We start from the raw sequence: 20,811 nt of genomic DNA, 5'->3' as shown, positions 1-20,811 counted from the left end.
CACCTAAAAGGGAAGCTGTCATCAAAAAATAATCCAATTGTTTAACTTAGGCTTTTGTATTACATGTATTTAAACATTTTTGTGAATTTTTTTTTCTTATCATCATCTTTATTAAAGCACCACTCCAGCATTTTTTTTTTATTGCAGCGCTGGAGTGGTGCTACGAATTTGAGTTTCCTGCACTCAGTATTACAATTACCAGCTGCCATCTTCATCTTCTTTCTGCACCGCTCCGGTCAGTCTCCAGCAGATTTTGACCTGCCTGATCGCTCCAGTGTTTGCTGGCCAATCTGGAACTCACAACTAAAGGTAAGTCTATGAGAGCCAGAAAGAGGGCAGAACGGGGTCTTCATAGACTTACATTGAGAGCTTGTGACTGTTACCTCTGACTTCCGGTCAGCCAGAAGTTATGGTTACAAGATGGCAGCGCGTGTGTAAGGGTGTGACAGAAGCTGTCATACGCCTCTCCCATTAAAGACAACGTCTGTAAGAACTGTATTTGAATATGTGTTATGACATGGTTTTATTGTATTGTATGAGTAATGTAATATGAGAATCTGCATAGAATTCTATAAGCACTAAGTGATGCAGTTAATGTAATGTATTATAATTAATGTATAATGTTATTCATGTATCGTGTGTAGGGATAGTGGCTGAAGTTAAGTAGGTCAAAGGGGAAGTTTCCCCAGCAACAGACTGCTGGGACAGACAGGTTATGATACAGTTTAATGTTTGGGACCTGTGTGGCGTCCCTGAGAGTTCAGTCGCCACAGAGGTAGTGCATCTCACCCAGAGGTGTGGTATCTCACTCTCAGGTAAGGATGGAGTACTGCCCGGGACCCACACACTTGCATCCATTACACTCCACTTCAGAGGGCAGGGCGAGATTGCTCCTAAGGGAGAGCACAGTCCCTGGGCCCTAGCTGGAGGACGGAACCATGTAGTGGGTGTGGGTGGAGGAAGAGCAACAGAGGAGCACTTCAGGAGTTGTATAAAAGAGGGAACCATCTTGAAAGACAGTGTTCAGTAAGAGGAGGACAGTGAAAAGAGCAGAAGCTCTGCTCGGGAGGAACGGGCCTGAGTGAGAGAGGCCCAGGAGGTCAGACTGAAGAGAGGAAGGCTCCAGAAAGAAAGAGGGGATCCTAGGGGTACGGGAAGTGCTGGAGGCCACCCGTACGCCCGAATCTACCAGGACATGGAGGGATCAGGCCGCAAAGTGGACCGGCCCCTAACTAGTCGGAATTACAATATTCAGCTAGAAACCGGAGGCTTCTACATTTTCGGGTGTAGTTGCCCACAGCCGCAATTAATCGCCAAAAAGGTAGCCGCACAGGATCCAGGGAACTCAAGGTTGCCCGCCAAGATCTGAGGTTACCGGCTTGGGACACTGGTTGCGAGGCGCAGGGCTGGAGGGTGAGAGCCAGCGCGGGAAGACGACCGAGGAAGGCTCACACAACGGTGCTCTTAAGTGCTCTTGAATTACCTGAGGGATTGCTGAACCCCCTGTCTCGGTGAACGCAGAACGCCGCGGGTGGTGATAATTTGGCCATTGTAACCAGGAGCAACGTGATAATCGTGAGTAAACCTTGAAGACTGCACCCCACTGTCTCTGTGAATTATTACTGCGCCATCACCAGCCCTGCACTACACTGCACAACAACAGCTACCTCATCTTTTTCCATCACAGCACCGCCCTGGAGCTAAGCTCTACCTGTGGAGAGCTGAACCAACTCTGCTGCATTACCAACAGCTCCAGAGGATCTGCACCGCAGCGGCGGCTCCATATAGCCGCATACCACAGGTGGCGTCACGAACATTATCTTTAAAAACTTCATTCCCCTTTTACGTTATTCCCCTTTATTTACCGCCCTGGGTCACGGACCGGGTCTCTACCACTGTGACGTCCCTTGCACCGACCGGCCCGGCACCGAGTACCCCATGACCCAAGGGGCACGTCATATTTGGCGTCACGAACAGAATTCGAAGCCCGGTATAAATGGGTCCTGTGTGCCACAAAGACTGTGTATAACTGTATAAACTGCAGCCATTACTGTAGCACATGAGAAGTTAATGATATGTGGGGTGTCCCATCGTGGGCAGAGCCTCAGAAACTGTGCCAAAATAGGCCCCTCCCACTTGCATAGACCGTACCAGAGTTGTCTGTCACTCAGGCTGAAAAGTGCCAGCCTTTCCCTTTGCATCAGACTGAGGGGGAGATTGTTGCCTCCCCCTGCAGAGGGCTGTGTGATCCCATCCACCCAGCTGCTGCAACTCTGTGAATACAATACAAGTGTGAGAAGCTGTGCAGCAAGAGTGCGGCTGTACAGTGATCAGCAGAGCAGTCTCGGTGACCGGCTGTGCAAGGAGCGACGACATAAGCATCTGGAGCGGTGAGTCTTACCCCGGCAAGGGTGAACTAGGGGGGAAGAAAGATGCCCACCTTAGGAGAAGCTCCAACAGCGTGTGCTGCCGCAGCCCTCATATTGCCACTGTCTATGCCATACATCCCAGGAGCGGCTTGGTTACCACAATACTCAGGAGAGAGGGGGTGGTATGCACTTGATGTACAGAAGGCGAGCGCGGAGGACATGCCCCTGACTTCTGGTGTCGCTGACCCTGGCTGTCCACAAGCAGCTTCTGCTCCAACTGCAGCTAAGTACCCTGGAGACAGGGTCATCTATGTAGCGCCCCGAGGGTTCGGCCGCTACAGGGGTATTGCACCTCTGCCAGAGGTGTGGTATTCCACTCCCGGGTAAGGATGGAGTATGGACCAGGGCTCAGTTAGCTGCATACAGCACACACACCCCATTTCCGAGGGACAGCTCAACGGTGCTCCCACTAGACAGAAGTGCAGGCACGACCGACTATGTCCCTGACTGGAGTGGGGAGGGGGGTGGAACACCCAGTGCTGTAGGGGCAGATAGAGGTTGGTTCCTGAGCGTAGGAAGGAGCCCATTGGTTGCTGGTCACCTGGGCTCATGGTCAGAGGGAGGAATAAAAGGTGGGCACCATCTTAGCTGAGGGAGAAGTTCAGTCTGTGCAGAGAGAGAAGAAGACAGGGAGCAGAGGCTCTGTAGGAGCTCTGCTCAGAGGCAGGCCTAGAGAAAAGGCCGGAGCCTGAGAGGAGAAGGAGAAGTGGGCCTGGAGAAGAGGCCAAGGGAAGGAGGAGAAGACAGAACAGAAAAGGAGAAGAAGAGACAGAGAAACAGAAGGGCTCAGGAACAAGAAGGTGGAAGGGACCCTAAGAACCCACGAGAATCCAGGGTGCAGGATCAGGCAGATTAAGGGTACCGGATCCCAAGTTGGTGGAGGAGAAACAACCCTCAGCCAAAGACCGGAGGCTGTGACCATTTATTGGTGCAGCACCTCATCAAACCTGCTAGAAAGGCACCATATAGGACAGCAGAGAACAGGGCCCACGTTTACCCGCACAAGTCCGCGGCAGCTGGACAAAAGTGGGTCACTGGTGAGGCAGGCCAGAGAAAGGATTGAAGGGGGTCCTGTGCCATGCTCCTGAACTGCCTGGGGGTTGACCGAGCCCCTCACCTGGTGGACACTGCACGGCTTGGGTGGTCACTGCTTGCGCAGAAGTGACCCGGAGCACCTGAACTGTGAGTAAAAGACATTGGACTGCAGTACGTTGTCTGTGTGCTCTTTCGCTCCTCCAGCACTAACGGTACGGGGACTCTCACCACCATCACTCCCACTATCCACTACACTGCCCTGGGGCCGCACTCTTCCCGTGGGGAGTCACACCATCCCAGCTGCATACATCATCGGCCCCAGCGGTCCGCCCTGCAGCGGCGGTTCCTAATAACCGCAATCCACGGGTGGCGTAGTCGGACATTATCTGAAACATCTAAAAGGCTGCCACTGGTCTGACCACCCTGAGCCACGGAACCGGGTTGCCACTACTACTCCCACCGTTTGCCTATTGCCCGGATCCGAGTGCCCCACGGCTCAGGGGGCGAGTGAATCTACACCCGTCACCATGGAGAACATGGGTGGTACGCCCTGAATGTGTGCAGAATGGAGGAAGAGGAGAACGCACCCCTCCCATCTAGAGCGGGCGACCCGGCTGGGCCAGCCTATAGTGGACAGGTGTCTCCCAGGAGGGAGCACCACTATTGAGAGATTCAAGTGGCAACTGTACTGTACATAGTTACCCAGGAGGGTAAAGCAGGGATGCTGCAAGTTTAAAAAAGTTTTGTGTGTATTGCTTAGTTACCCGGTAAGGGTACCAGAACTGACAGGCTGAGGACTGTGAGCAGCCAAAAACTTTTAAACTGTTCATAATTAGCACTCCTTAAGGTGCTTCTTATTGGTTTTATATACAAAGACCACTGAACAAAAACCCGTTTGGCGTGGCCGAAGACGTGGTCCAACAGCTGGATCACTTATGCCCTGCAGCCACGCCCAGGGCCTACGTTGAGGGTTTTCGGATGGGTCCCTCATGTTGATCAGATTGCACCTTGTTCAGTGAAATGGACACCCGGCTATAGGTTTCACTGTAGTTATTGAAAATGTTTTATATGAAAAATGTTTGATTAAGGTGAAGAGAATTTTACTGGAAGAAAGTTTTATAATGCCTTGTAAGCTGATAAAGAAACCTGTAACGTTTAAGAAAACCTGTCTCCCATAAAGGGAAGAAAAAGTTGTGTGAAATTCTTCTATGTGAATGCATTCTAAAAATTTGCATGTCTTTAAAATACTTTGGTTTTTACTTTGTTCCAGCCCGCTGAAGTGCTGTGTTTTACCAGGGGGGTATGTGGCGCTCCTGAGGGTTCAGTCGCCACAGAGGTACTGCATCTCACCCAGAGGTGTGGTATCTCACTCTCAGGTAAGGATGGAGTACTGCCCGGGATCCACACACTTGCATCCATTACACTCCACTTCAGAGGGCAGGGCGAGATTGCTCCTAAGGGAGTGAGAGCGGAACAATTTAGTGGGTGTGGGTGGAGGAAGAGCAATAGGGGAGCACTTCAGGAGCAGTATAAAAGAGTGAACCATCTTGAAAGACAGTGTTCAGTCAGAGGAGGACAGTGAAAGGAGCAGGAGCCCTGCTCGGGAGGAGCAGGCCTGAGTGAGAGATGCCAAGGAGGTCAGACTGAAGAGAGGAGAGGAGCAGAGAGGAAGGCTCCAGAAAGAAAGAGGGGATACTAGGGGTACAGGATGTGCTGGAGGCCACCCGTACGCCCGAATCTACCAGGACGTGGAGGGATCAGGCCGCAAAGGGGACTGGCCTCTAACTAGTGAGAATTACAATATTCAGCTAGAAACTGGAGGCTTCTACATTTTCAGGGTGTAGTTGCCCACAGCCGCAATTAATCGCCAAAAAGGTAGCCGGACAGGATCCAGGGAACTCCAGGTTGCCCGCCAAGATCTGAGGTTACCGGCTTGGGACACTGGTTGCGAGGCGCAGGGCAGGAGGGTGAGAGCCAGGGCGGGAAGATGACCGAGGAAGGCACAGAGAACGGGGTCCCATTAAGTGCTCTTGAATTACCTGAGGGATTGCTGAACCCCTGTCTCGGTGAACGCAGAACGCCGCGGGTGGTGATAATTTGGCCGTTGTAACCAGGAGCAACGTGATAATCGTGAGTAAACCTTGAAGACTGCACCCCACTGTCTCTGTGAATTATTGCTGCGCCATCACCAGCCATGCACTACACTGCACAACAAGAGCTACCTCATCATTTTCCATCACAGGACCGCCCTGGAGCTAAGCTCTGCCTGTGGAGAGCTGAATCAACTCTGCTGCATTACCAACAGCTCCAGAGGACCTGCTCCGCAGCGGCGGCTCCATATAGCCGCATACCACAGGTGGCGTCATTTCCCCTCTTACGTTATTCCCCTTTATTGACCGCCCTGGGTCATAGACCAGGTCACTGCCACTGTGACATCCCCTGCACCGACCCGCCCGCCACCGAGTACCCCACGGCCCAGGTGGCGCATTATACCACCGCAGCTTGGAAAGGGTCTGGGTCAGTTAAGAAGGGGAGCACTTCCTGGTTAGTGCAGTGAGTTTGGAGTGAGAGATTAGATTACAAGATAAAGAAAGTGTTAGAAGCATTCAAGGCCACAGGGCTGGAGGGTGCGAGAAGTACGCACTGTTCAGGCAGCATTAGAATGTCGGCTACTGTCTTCAGCAGACATCCCTGCAATGTCCGGGACCTACGGCCAGAAATAGGGACTGGAAAGTGTGTCTTATTGCCTTGCAACAAGTGGAAGCTGGACGGGGAGATGCATGAGGGAGACGGGACGGGTCTCATGAGAGCTGCAGAGCCAAATAGAGTATGCCAGGGGCCGAAGGAGTGATTAAAACGAAGGGATAGCTCAGGGAGAAGATGTAAACGTACTGTGCTGTAACATCAATTGAACATGGACTGCTAAGTAAAGTTGAACTGTTTGTTATGAAGCAAGTGTCCCCTGATTTATGAGCAGCTGTTCCTGGATCCAGGATCTTGGAGACAGCGGATGCTTGCGGCCTAAATGTGAGTACACTGCATTGTACACAGCGTGACACTAAGGGACTGGGACACAGTTTATTTGTGGGGTGCCAGAGTGTGAGAACGCAGCCCCTCGCCCATGACTACTGCCCTACAGACCTTACACGGGTCTGGAGCAAAGTAGGAAGAGCTGAAGACGGCAGCTGATAAGTATTATACTAGGGGCGGGAACCTTATGTTAGTGGCATCACTCCAGCACTGAAATGAAAATAATGCTGGAGAAATGCTTTAAAAAGCAAAATTAGTAATCTTGAAATTTTCACACTTGCCATCGGGGCAAGACTCATAGGCGCAAATTCATTAAAGGGCATCTGTCAGTAGAAGCAACCCTCCTAAGCCGTCTATATGGGCATGTAGGTCATAGAAAGTTGAATAAAATGATATCTTTATATCTGCAATCCGACTTCTTATTCCAGAGAAATCCTCAATATGTAAAGGAGCTGTTAAGATCTATGGAGCCGGAGATAGATCTCCCTGAGAATCTGTCACAAGAGCTTATTTTAGATGAAAGAGGGCATTACCTGTATGAGACATGTAATGACTGACAGTCAGCTCTCCTGATCAGAAGTGCACGCTGCTCATAAAATGTGCCAAATTCATTAAGTCTTTTGCGCTTCTTAATAAATTTGGCGCATTGTACTCCAGCAAGTCCTTGAATAAGACTGTGTGCTACAACAGTCTTGACCCTTTACCGACATATAACATACACATATGCCGGCTTCCTGACTTTTATGTGGGCTCAGTTCCTGAGCCCGTATCTTACCCAGCAGGTGATGGTTGTGAAATTCAGCCATCATCTGCCTCTAACAGTCGCACATGTAGCAAGCTCCACACGTGGCTGTAGACTGGTTAAATGCTACTATCAATCTCTGACAGTGGCATTTACAGCGCACCGGCAGGGGGGTGCCTCATTCCATTCGCCCATCGGCACCTGCATGACATGTTCGCGGGGCGCCACTGAGTTGCCATGGCTCTGCTAAAGACCCTCATACCTGTCATGTCAGTATTCATGTGAGCTCATCTGATTTTTGTATATTGCACAAGTGACCTGATGATGGCAAATTCAAGTCTCCAACGGAATTTCCGAATTCTCCTTCCCTACTATATACAGGTTAATCTCACAAAATTAGAATATCATCAAAACGTTTATTTATTTCAGTTCTTCAATACAAAAAGTGAAACTCATATTATATAGAGTCATTACAAACAGAGTGATCTATTTCAAGTGTTTATTTCTGTTAATGTTGATGATTATGGCTTACAGCCAATGAAAATACAAAAGTCATTATCTCAGTAAATTAAAATAATTAACAAAAAACACCTGCAAAGGCTTCCAAAGCGTTAAAAAAGGTCCCTTAGTCTGTTTCAGTAGGCTCCACAATCATGGGGAAGACTGCTGACTTGACAGATGTCAAAAAGGCAGGCATTGACACACTCCACAAGGTCCCAGAGTTCCAATTGTCATTTGGAAATCAAGATCCCAGAGTCTGGAGGAAGAGTAGAGAGGCACACAATCCAAGCTGCTTGAGGTCTAGTGTGAAGTTTCCACAATCAGTGATGGTTTGGGGAGCCATGTCATCTGCTGGTGTAGGTCTACTGTGTTTTATCAAGACCAAAGTCAGCACAGCCGTCTACCAGGAAATTTTAGAGCACTTCATGCTTCCCTCTGCCTACAAGCTTTTTAGAGATGGAAATGTCATTCTCCACCAGGACTTGGCACCTGTCCACACTGCCAAAAGTACCAATACCTGGTTTAAAAACAACAGTATCACTGTGCTTGATTGGCCAGCAAACTCGCCTGACCTTAACCCCATAGAAAATCTATTATAGAGAATCTATGGGGTATTGTCAAGAGGAAGATGAGACACCAGACCCAACAATGCAGACGAGCTGAAGGCTGCTATCAAAGCAACCTGGGCTTCCATAACACCTCAGCAGTGCCACAGGCTGATCGCCTCCATGCCACGCCGCATTGATGCAGTAATTGATGCAAAAGGAGCGCCGACCAAGTATTGAGTTCATTTACTGAACATACATTTCAGTAGGCCAACAATTCGGATTTTAAAATAATTTTTCAAGCTGTTGTTATAAAGTATTCTAATTTACTGAGATGATGACTTTAGTGTTTTCATTGGCTGTAAGCCATAATCAACATTAACAGAAATACACTTGACATAGATCACTCTGTTTGTAATGACTCTATATAATATATGCGTTTCACTTTTTGTATTGAAGAACTGAAATAAATGATCTTTTTGATGATATTCTAATTTTGTGAGAAGTACGTGTGTGTGTGTATGTATATGTATGTATATATATATATATGTATATATATATATATATATATATATATATATATATATATATATATATACACAGTATATATGTATATATATAGTACAGACCAAAAGTTTGGACACACCTTCTCATTTAAAGATTTTTCTGTATTTTCATGACTATGAAAATTGTACATTCACACTGAAGGCATCAAAACTATGAATTAACACATGTGGAATTATATACTTAACAAAAAAGTGTGAAACAACTGAAAATATGTTTATATTCTAGGTTTTTCAAAGTAGCCACCTTTTGCTTTGATGACTGCTTTGCACACTCTTGGCATTCTCTTGATGACCTTCAAGAGGTAGTCACCGGAAATGGTCTTCACTTCACAGGTGTGCCCTGTCAGGTTTAATAAGTGGGATTTCTTGCCTTATACATGGGATTGGGACCATCAGTTGTGTTGTGCAGAAGTCTGGTGGATGCACAGCTGATAGTCCTACTGAATAGACTGTTAGAATTCGTATTATGGAAAGAAAAAAGCAGCTAAGTAAAGAAAAATGAGTGGCCATCATTGCTTTAAGAAATGAAGGTCAGTCAGTGTGAAAAATTGTGAAAACTTTGAAAGTGTCCCCAAGTGCAGTTGCAAAAACCATCAAGCGCTACAAAGAAACTGGCTCACATGAGGACCGCCCCAGGAAAGGAAGACCAAGAATCACCTCTGCTTCTGAGGATAAGTTTATCCTAGTCACCAGCCTCAGAAATCTCAGGTTAACAGCAGCTCAGATTAGAGACCAGGTCAATGCCACACAGAGTTCTAGCAGCAGACACATCTCTTCAACAACTGTTAAGAGGAGACTTTGTGCAGCAGGCCTTCATGGTAAAATAGCTGCTAGGAAACCACTGCTAAGGACAGGCAACAAGCAGAAGAGACTTGTTTGGGCTAAAGAGCACAAGGAATGGACATTAGACCAGTGGAAATCTGTGCTTTGGTTTGATGAGTCCAAATTTGAGATCTTTGGTTCCAACCACCGTGTCTTTGTGTGACGCAGAAAAGGTGAACGTATGGACTCTACGTGCCTGGTTCCCACCATGAAGCATGGAGGAGGAAGTGTGATGGTGTGGGGGTGCTTTGCTGGTGACACTGTTGGGGATTTATTCAAAATTGAAGGCATACTGAACCAGCATGACTACCACAGCATCTTGCGGCGGCATGCTATTCCATCCGGTTTGCGTTTAGTTGGACCATCATTTATTTTTCAACAGGACAATGACCCCAAACACACCTCCAGGCTGTGTAAGGGCTATTTGACCAAGAAGACGAGCGATGGGTTGCTACGCCAAATGACCTGGCCTCCACAGTCACCAGACCTGAACCCAATCAAGATGGTTTGGGGTGAGCTGGACAGCAGAGTGAAGGCAAAAGGGCCAACAAGTGCTAAGCATCTCTGGGAACTCCTTCAAGATTGTTGGAAGACTACCTCTTGAAGCTCATCAAGAGAATGCCAAGAGTGTGCAAAGCAGTCATCAAAGCAAAAGGTTGCTACTTTGAAGAACCTAGAATATAAGACATATTTTCAGTTGTTTCACACTTTTTTGTTAAGTATATAATTCCACATGTGTTAATTCATAGTTTTGATGCCTTCAGTGTGAATGTACAATTTTCATAGTCATGAAAATACAGAAAAATCTTTAAATGAGAAGGTGTGTCCAAACTTTTGGTCTGTACTGTATATATAATAATAATTAAAAAAACTATACATGTTTGGGATCACTATAATTGTATTGACTTAGAGCAGGGGTCCTCAAACTACGGTCCGCAGGCCACATGCGGCCCGCGGAGGACTTTTATCCGGCCCGCCGGGCTATGGGCGGAGGAGGGGAGAGCGGTGTCAGCGCCCGCCCTTCTCCCCCGCCTGCTTAGGGCCCCGGCAGGCGGATACTTACCTCTCCCTGTGCCTCTGCAGATCCGCTGTCTTCCTGCTCTGCGCTTCCTGTGACGTCTCAGGTCAGAGGGTGCGGTGACATCTTTACACCGCGCCCTCCCGAGTGCCGTCACAGGCAGCGCAGAGCGGGACGACGACGCCGCGACGCTGGAGTCCAGACCAGAGTAGAGCAGCGGCAGCGGCAGCAAGTGAGAAGTGAGGTGAGTATTGGATTTTTTTTTTTTTTTTTTAAATGTATGGGGGGGGGGGGGGGGACGACATCCTGCAAGGGGTATAATATGGGGGGGTGACATGCTGCATGGGGCATGATATGGGGGGTGACATCCTGCATGGGGCATAATATGGGGGTATGACATGCTGCATGGGGCATTATATGGGGGGGATGACATGCTGCATGTGGCATTATATGGGGGGGATGACATGCTGCATGGGGCATTATATGGGGGGGTGACATGCTGCATGGGGCATTATATGGGGGGGTGACATGCTGCATGGGGCATTATATGGGGGGGTGACATGCTGCATGGGGCATTATATGGGGGGTGACATCCTGCATTCGGCATTATATGGGGGGAAAGGGACATCCTGCATGGAGCATTATATGAGGGGAAAGGGACATCCTGCATGGGGCATAATATGGGGGGGTGGGTGACATGCTGCATGGGGCATAATATGGGGGGGTGACATGCTGCATTATATGGGGGGGTGACATGCTGCATGGGGCATTATATGGGGGGTGGCATCCAGCATGGGGCATTATAAGGGGGGAACAGCCTGCATATGGCATTATAAGGGGGAAACAGCCTGCCTATTGGGAACATTTACCTGCCCATTGAGGACCTATGCTGCCTATTGGGGATATTTACCTGCCTATTGGGGACATTTACCTGCCTATTGGGGACATTTACCTGCCTATTGGGGACATTTACCTGCCCATTGAGGACCTATGCTGCCTATTGGGGATATTTACCTGCCTATTGGGGAAATTTACCTGCCTATTGGGGACATTTACCTGCCTATTGGGGACATTTACCTGCCTATTGGGGACCTATGCTGCCTATTGGGGACATTTACCTGCCTATTGGGGACCTATGCAGCCTATTGGGGATATTTACCTGCCTATTGGGGACATTTACCTGCCTATTGGGTACAGTTACCTGCCTATTGAGGACCTATGCTGCCTATTGGGGACATTTACCTGCCTATTGAGGACCTATGCTGCCTATTGGGTACAGTTACCTACCTATTGAAATACCGGTTGATTTAATTTTACTTGTTCTTCATTTTAAATATTGTATTTGTTCCTGTATTGTTTTTTTTACTACAAAATAAGATATGTGCAGTGTGCATAGGAATTTGTTCATAGTTTTTTTTAAAAACTATATTCCGGCCCTCCAATGGTCTGAGGGACCGTGAACTGGCCCCCTGTTTAAAAAGTTTGAGGACCCCTGACTTAGAGAATCATATTGCCAGGTCGCTTATGGTATAGTGAACATGGTGCATAAAAAAAGAAAAAAAAATTGTGGGATTGTACTTTTTTCGAAATTTCGTTGCACTTGGCATTTTATTTACCGCTTTCCAGTACATCACATGATATGGTGTCATTCAAAATACAACTTGTCCTGCTAGAAACAAGCCCTCATATGGCTATTTCGATGGAAAAATAAAAAAGTTAAGGCTCTAGGAAAAGGGGAAAAGATGCATAATTCCACCTGCTTTTGAGGTAGTAATGGGCCCCACTACCTCTGGGGCTGCACAGATTGCACCAATTTTATGTATGCCCCTGAATGACAGGTAAGGGTATGTGCACAGATTCTGCTTGGAACCCACCTGAAAAAGTGGTAAAAAACATAAAAAATTAACATATGCACAGCAATGTCAAAATCACTTGCTGTGCAAATGCTCTAGTTTTTTTTTTACTTCTTTTATCTGCTTCAGGCTTTGAAAGGTGTGATGTGGTTAAAAGAATTGACTGGTCCTTTCTTCTAGTGGCTTCCACTTTGAAGGTGCCATTATTTTTTATTTAGAATTTAAAGAAAAAGACATTACAGGCAAAAAAAGATGTGTAAAACAACGTCAGTAAAGACGCTTTAAGTAAAATACCGCCAGCGTTTTCTTGAAGTGTCTTTCTACAGCAAAAATTATTTGGTAATGCCAGCGGATAAAATACACTCTGTGCATAGACCCTAACACGTCTATACACCACTTATAACACAGGATCCACCAATCACAATAGACGATGTCACAGCTCACCTGCTCCCCCTCCCTTCACAATGATGTGTGCACACGCTCATTAGATGCTTTAATACAAAACTTAGGGTCGGAGTCTCTTCACTGCAGCTAATGTACATGTGGATTTCCTGAAACAACACAAAGCTAGAGTCTGAAAAATTCTCAGTGGTCAGTGTGAAAACGGCAAGATTTCTATTTTGTATTTTTTAATAAAGATTGTGATATGACATATAAACATCGTAAAAAAAACAAAATATTTGAAACAAAAACCTGATTTAAACAATGGGACGTTTTGTGCTTCCCTTTAAGGACCTTCATTAAAAAAGGAATTAAGCTCGACCAGAGACATGACATTTGAAAATTCAGACTGCGGAGGTCAGAAAGCCACAATATGGTGTTGGTGATAAATCTACTTACATGTAAAGAGGAAGCAGAGCCGTCATAAAACGATGCTTTCCCTAATCAACAGGAAAACCCTGATTGTGGTTTGTGCCCCACCATGTGAACTGCGTCATAAACCCATCACTGCCTCTATTTTATTATTTTGTTATATTGGATTTTTAATGTAGCCAACAAAACAACAAAGTAAATTGGCATGGGGAAACATTGGAGGGTTTTCCATCACCCGGAAACTCCTATAAGAGTAAGGGGAAGTTCTGAGTATTAACAAACAAAAACAAAAGGTTAAGAGAAAAAATATGTTAAAAGCAGCCTGTCATCTGATTCAGGAACTAGTTCAGTTATTGCAGCCGTTGTGGCTTCTCCTCGCTGTGCTCCCCAAGACGGACAGTTGACCGGGGATTAGTCACCTGCTGAGATGTAAATGTGGCGCCCCTGAGGGTTCGACCGCCACAGGAATGCTGCACTTTTAATGGAGTGTGGTGTTCCTCCTCTGAGGTAAGCCAGTGTGATGGTAGTAACAAAGAGAATGACGGCACTTCCACTACAAAAACTAGGTGTGAACAGGTGCTTACTAAGAGCAGCTACCTCCATATATAATGAACAAATAAAGTAGCACACTGTAACACTGAGTATATAGATGTGAAATATGAATAGCATAACTGCTGTAAAAAATAGAAATAAATGAAAAAATTTTTTAGCGCATGAAATATGAAGTATGGAAAATGAATAGCATTACTGCTGTAAATAAATGAGAAATCTTAGCGCATAAATTGGCCAATTCATGTGTACCTGACAGCCGCGGTAAGGCGCTAAGATTTCTCATTTATTTACAGCAGTAATGCTATTCATTTTCCATACTTCATATTTCATGCGCTAAAAAATTTTTTCATTTATTTCTATTTTTTACAGCAGTTATGCTATTCATATTTCATATTTCACATCTATATACTCAGTGTTACAGTGTGCTACTTTATTTGTTCATTATATATGGAGGTAGCTGCTCTTAGTAAGCACCTGTTCACACCTAGTTTTTGTAGTGGAAGTGCCGTCATTCTCTTTGTTACTAGATTTAGCGTTGACTGAGCACTCCACCCCCACCCCCATGCCGCAGGTGGTTTTAAATGCATCAGGATCTGTCTTTCCCACACATAAGCACACGGAGGTCTCTTAGAGAGGTATTCACATTGGTAGGTCCTGACATCGAGAAACGCCTTACCGCGGCTGTCAGGTACACATGAATTGGCCAATTTATGCGCTAAGATTTCTCATTTATTTACAGCAGTAATGCTATTCATTTTCCATACTTCATATTTCATGCGCTAAAAAAAATTTTCAAAAAATTTTTCATTTATTTCTATTTTTTACAGCAGTTATGCTATTCATATTTCATATTTCACATCTATATACTCAGTGTTACAGTGTGCTACTTTATTTGTTCAGTGTGATGGTAGTGACCTAGCCTTTTGCATCCAACACCACATTTCACCAGAGGGAGCTATTTTGCACTAGTGCTGCTCCCCTGGTTACAGGGATACTGGGGAACACAAAGTGGTAGGAACCAGTTAGTGGGTGTGGGTGGAGGAACAGTTAGTTAGTACACTTCAAATTTCATATTTAATAGTATGCGATCTTTGATCTTGGTCCGTCTGTTCTCTCGTCTCTGACAGTGTGTCTGTCAAGTGGTCGTATTGTGCTGTCAAAATACTGTGTGTAATGTGACTTCCCTCCGGGAGCGCAGATCCTGTGTGGGCCTGCACCGGCATGGGACACAGCTCTCGTACCCCGATCTATGGGACGAGAGGAAGGTTGCAGACAAGGAATGTCTCAACCCGGCCAAGGACCAGGATCAAGAAGGCCCGGGAGCTTTAGAGTGTGGCTCGCTAGCAAATGGGTCCCGGGGAGGATGCAGACGGAGCGGAGCACGCCACCTGTCCTCGCCTACCTGATATATTCAGAGGGATTCCGGCTGCAAGAGGGGTACCGGCCCCTGACCTTGTACTCTACGTCCAGGACGGGAAAGCCCGGTTAGGCCCTGAGGATCCCGCTGGGCTTCGGATGGAGAGGAATTGCCACCCGAGCCCTACACCTGAGAGGAGCTCAGAGGGAGACCCGGCCTATCTACACACGCACAGACGGGAAAGGGTAAAGTCTGTAGTGCAGGAACACTCTGGTGTAGGGATGCTACCTCACACTGGACTTCCTCGGAGGTAGTCGGACCCCCGTCCCTGGTGGCCGCAGGACTCCGCGAGGAGCAGGGAGAAGCCTTGCGCTGCTTGAGAGAGAACTGTGAGAAAAGCCTTGGAAGTTCATCCCTATGGCCTCCGGACTGTTCATTACGTGCCATACCACGCGACGCGGTGCCCTTACTCCCCGCACTACTAACCCTCCTCTATCCTGCCGTGCCTGCCCTGAGGCCACGCTCCGCCTGTGGGGAACAGCGAGAACTTTAGCCGCCATGACAACGGGCCTCAGCGGACTGCTAGCGGCGCTGGTGGCCCTTCACCAGACACCACAGGTGGCGTAGTCGACAATTACCACTCAACCCGGAAAGCCCTAACATCATTTTTAATGTGACGGTCCTGGGCACGGAACGGGTCCGGGCCACGGCTGCATCCCCCTCAACATCTGACCCGGCTCCGAGTATCCCCCATCTTCCCAGGGCAGGGCTTGCGAGCGTCACACATAGTCCCCGGACGGCTTTACAAAAAATGTTTTATCTGAAACACTGCAGCATGTCAGAAACATCCTGAATGCCGATAGAGTTGAAAGCAATGATGGAGGAGGGAGGCTCAGCTGACATTCCCTCCGCCATCATTCTCCCTCTATGTCTGATGTCTCATGTGGGGTCCATTATACTGTATGGAGGACTATGTGGGGCCCATTATACTGTATGGAAGGCAACGTGGGGCCCATTATACTATATAGAGGACTATGTGGGGCCCATTATACTATATGGAGGGCTATGTGGTGGCCATTATACTGTATGGAAGGCAACGTGGGGCCTATTATACTATATAGAGGACTATGTGGGGCCCATTATACTATACTAGATGGTGGCCAAATTCAAACGCATCGGGTATTCTAGAATATGTATGCGGCCGACCGGGCGCAATCAGCAAAGCGGTGTTTAAATTTGGCTCCTATATCGCTGATTGGTCGCGGCCAGCGAACGTGACCAATCAGCAGAGCGGTGTTTACATTTGGCGCCAATAATGCTGATTAGTAGCGGCCGGCAACCGCGACCAATCAGCAGAGCGGGGTTTACATTTGGGGCCAATACTGCTGATTGGTTGCGGGCGGCGGCCGCGACCAATCCGCACAGCGGTATTTAAACTTAGCGCCAATATCGCTGATTGGTCGCGGCCAGCGGCAGCGACCAATCAGCGTCGTATTAGTGAGGACCAGGGAGCGGTGCTGCTTGTGTGGGTACTTCCGCTGCGAGCAGCTGGGAGATGACTGGCTGCTCGCAGCAGAAGTATCCGGACCGGCGGCGCCGCTCCCTGGTCCTCCATTCACACTTGCCGTCGGGAGATCAGCGGGCCAAGCCGCTGATCTCCCGACGTTAGCCGCATGGAGGTCAGCGGCGCCGCCCGTCGGGGTAGTTCTGCTGTTAGCGCCGCTCATCTCCCGGCTGCATCGCCGCTGACCTCCGTGTGGCAGATGAGCCGCTAACGGCCGCCATCTTTTTTTCTGAAATCCCGTGTCGCTGATTGGCCGCGGCCGGACCAATGAGCGACGCGGGATTTCCTGGACAGACAGCGGCCGGACCAATGAGCGAAGCGGGATTTCCTGGACAGACAGCGGCCGGACCAATGAGCGAAGCGGGATTTCCTGGACAGACAGACTGAAGGGATAAGACAATTATATATATTAGATGGAAGGCTGTGTAGGGGCCATTATAATATTTTAAGAGCTATGTGGGGCCCATTATACTATTTGGAGGGTTATGTAGGGGCAATTACAACATTTGGAAGGCTATGTGAGGGCCATTATACTATATGGATAGCTATGTTGGAGCCTTTATACTTTTTTCTGGGCTGAGCGGTGACCATTACACTGTTTGCAGGGCTATATAGGGGCCATTATACTATTTGCAGGGCTATGTGGGGTCTATTATATTTGTGCAGTTATACAGTGTGAAGGTTTGTGTAGGGTCCATCATACTGTGTGGAGTGCTAGTAGGCGCAATTATACAGTGTGGAGGATTGTATTGGGGCTATCATACTGTGTGGCCGGTTGTGGGGGCCATTATACTGTGTGGAGGCCCATTATACTGTATGGAGGGCTGTGTGAGTGTCACAGTTGGGACTTCTTACTGTGTTGGGGCCACCATTCTTTGCCGGGTGGAAGATGGTTGGTGGGCGGGGATGTACAGTAGGGCCCTCATGCCGTGCGTGAGGAGGAATTCACTGAAGGGTATTGCAGTGTTTTGGGGGGGCACTTTTGTTGGCAACATACTTTATGGGGCAATGAAAGGGGAATCTAAGGGCTTCAATAGTAATTTTCCTCCTACTGTATCTCGCAAATTTGTGAGATGGCTCTTCTGTGATCCCGCTGATTGTTATTATTATTATTTTTATTTTTTGAGGCGGGTGGGGGGTACAATTAGAACTTCTGCTATGGGGCCCCATGATTTCTATGTACAGATGACTCAATTCCCTGCTGCTCCCGTGGTCTCCTCTGATCTTTGTTTACTTCACTGCAACACTGGGCTCAGCAATTTTGTTCCGTACATACTAGCATCATCGCTGTGTTCAGTGATTGGCTCCAGCACTAATGTGGCCGTACAACCAGGGCCGGCTCCAGGTTTTTCTGGGCCCCGGGTGAAAGAGTCTCAGTGGGCCCCTTTAACACATACCACGATTCATGGTGCAGAGATACGGCGGAGAAATATATATAGTACAATGCAAAGATTTCACTTCTTACATTACATGAGTGATATCTATTGTAAATTCCACAATAGCTCAGAAACCGGTGAATCGCTCCACACAGAATAGTGGCCCCCATATAAGGCTCCATACGGAATACTGGCCCCCATATAACTCTTCATACGGAATACTGGCCCCCATATAAGGCCCCATACGGAATACTGGCCCCCATATAAGGCCCCATACGGAATACTGGCCCCCATATAAGGCCCCATAAGGAATACTGGCCCCCATATAAGGCTCCATGCGGAATACTGACCCCCATATAAGGCTCCATGTGGAATACTGACCCCCATATAAGGCTCCATGCGGAATACTGGCCCCCATATAAGGCTCCATACGGAATACTGGCCCCCATATAAGGCTCCATACGGAATACTGGCCCCCATATAAGGCCCCATACGGAATACTGGCCCCCATATAAGGCCCCATACGGAATACTGGCCCCCATATAAGGCTCCATACGGAATACTGGCCCCCATATAAGGCTCCATACGGAATACTGGCCTCCATATAAGGCTCCATACGGAATACTGGCCCCCATATAAGGTTCCATACAGAATACTGGCCCCCATATAAGGTTCCATACAGAATACTGGCCCCCATATAACGCTCCATACAGGATACTGGTCCCCTTATAACGCTCCATACAGGATACTGGCCCCCATATAACGCTCCATACAGGATACCGGTCCCCTTATAACGCTCCATACAGGATACTGGCCCCCATATAATGCTGCATGCAGGCTTTTACCCCCCACATAATGCCCCATACAGGCTGTCCCCCCTTTTAATGCTCCATGCAGGCTGTTACCCCCCACATAATGCTCCATACAGGCTGCCCCCCCCCCCTTATAATGCTCCATGCAGGCTGTTCCCCCCCACATAATGCCCCATACAGGCCCCCCCCCTTTTAATGCTCCATGCAGGCTGTTACCCCCCACATAACGCCCCATACAGGCTGCCCCCCCCCTTTATAATGCCCCATGCAGGCTGTTCCCCACCTTATAATGCCCCATGCAGGATGTCACCCCCCCGCCCTCTTTATAATGCCCCATGCAGGATGTCCCCCCTCTCTTTATAATGGCCCATGCAGGATGCCCCCACCCTTCTCTTTATACTGCCCCATGCCTCCATACATTAAAAAAAAAAAATCAAATACTCACCTCCCTCCTTCTCACCTGCTACCTGCTGCCCGCTGCCCGCTGCTCGGGTCCGAACTCCAGCGTTGTCGGCGTCTTCCTGCTCTGCGCTCCCTGTGACGGCTCAGGGGAGGACGCGGTGTAAAGGCGTCACCGCGCCCTCTGACCTGAGACGTCACAGGGAGCGCAGAGCAGGAAGACAGCGGATCTGCGGAGGCACGGGGAGAGGTAAGTATCCGGCTGCCGGGGCACTGAGCAAGCGGCGGAGAAGGGCGGGCGCTGACACCGCTCTCCTCCGCCCATAGCTCAGCGGGGTGCGCGACCGCCAGTGGGCCCCTCTGCCTGCTCAGGGCCCCGGCATTTGCCCGGGTGCGCCGGGAGCTGACGCCGGCCCTTCGTACAACACATGATTGCACAGCAAAGCGAACTAAGACCAGCTGGTACCACCAGAGTAGCAGTGCTGAGATAACCGGGGAATTCAAATGTGATCAATAGGCAGTGGGATCCCCCTAGTGGTGGCTGGATGTTTGTATTAGGCTGTGTGCATGTCGCGTTTTTGCAGCACGGATTAGTCACAAATCCTGAAAGAGAATCCTGAAGTCTCATGCACACGTTGCTTATTTGTGACTTGCAGATTTGGTGCAGGTTCAGATCTGCAGCATGTCAATTCTTTCTAATTTTTGCAGTGTTTTTTTTTAACCATTGACTTTAATGAAATCAGCAAAAATGCTATAAAAAAAAAAATGCTATAAAATCCAGGTCTAAAATAATTGAGGATTTGCTGCTTTTTTGTAGTGTTTTTTGCATGTGTTTTTAGACAGCAGCGAATTCTATAGAGATAGATAATAACCCAGCAGCGAATGCTATAGAGATAGATAATATATATAGCAGCTATAGTGGATTTAAAACTTAACTTTTACTGCCAAGAATAAAAGATTTTTGGCAATCCTCAATACAAAATTGACAATACACATAACAGATATATTAAAAACTGAAAAAATTGCCAATGTCCCCGTATAGGATCATAACCTGACAGTAGTCAAAAAGTGTCAAAGGCATCAGTAAATACCTATATACAGTATATATATATAACATGTTTTAACAGGACCAGACAATAAAGTTCAGAAACAATTATGTACGATAGGGCAGATGGATAAAAGGAAAGATCTCACCAAATTCGTTGGTCTCAGAGTTCCTCCAAAAGATCTTCATCCATAAAGGCCCATATCATCGAGTCCAAGGGGTTGACTTCTCCCTGTCAGTCCCTATTAACTTGACTGACCCTTCAGACCCCAAGACTCCCGCACTTACAGGGGCAGTCCACAACTGACCCTTTACATCTGGACAGCCCTGAACTGACCCTATGCGCCTCCGG

The sequence above is a fragment of the Phyllobates terribilis genome, unplaced genomic scaffold (genome assembly GCF_046119375.1).
Source record: "Phyllobates terribilis strain yellow unplaced genomic scaffold, ASM4611937v1 Scaffold_2__4_contigs__length_985480577, whole genome shotgun sequence".
NCBI lineage: Eukaryota > Metazoa > Chordata > Amphibia > Anura > Dendrobatidae > Phyllobates > Phyllobates terribilis.
This window is presented reverse-complemented; position numbering follows the sequence as displayed.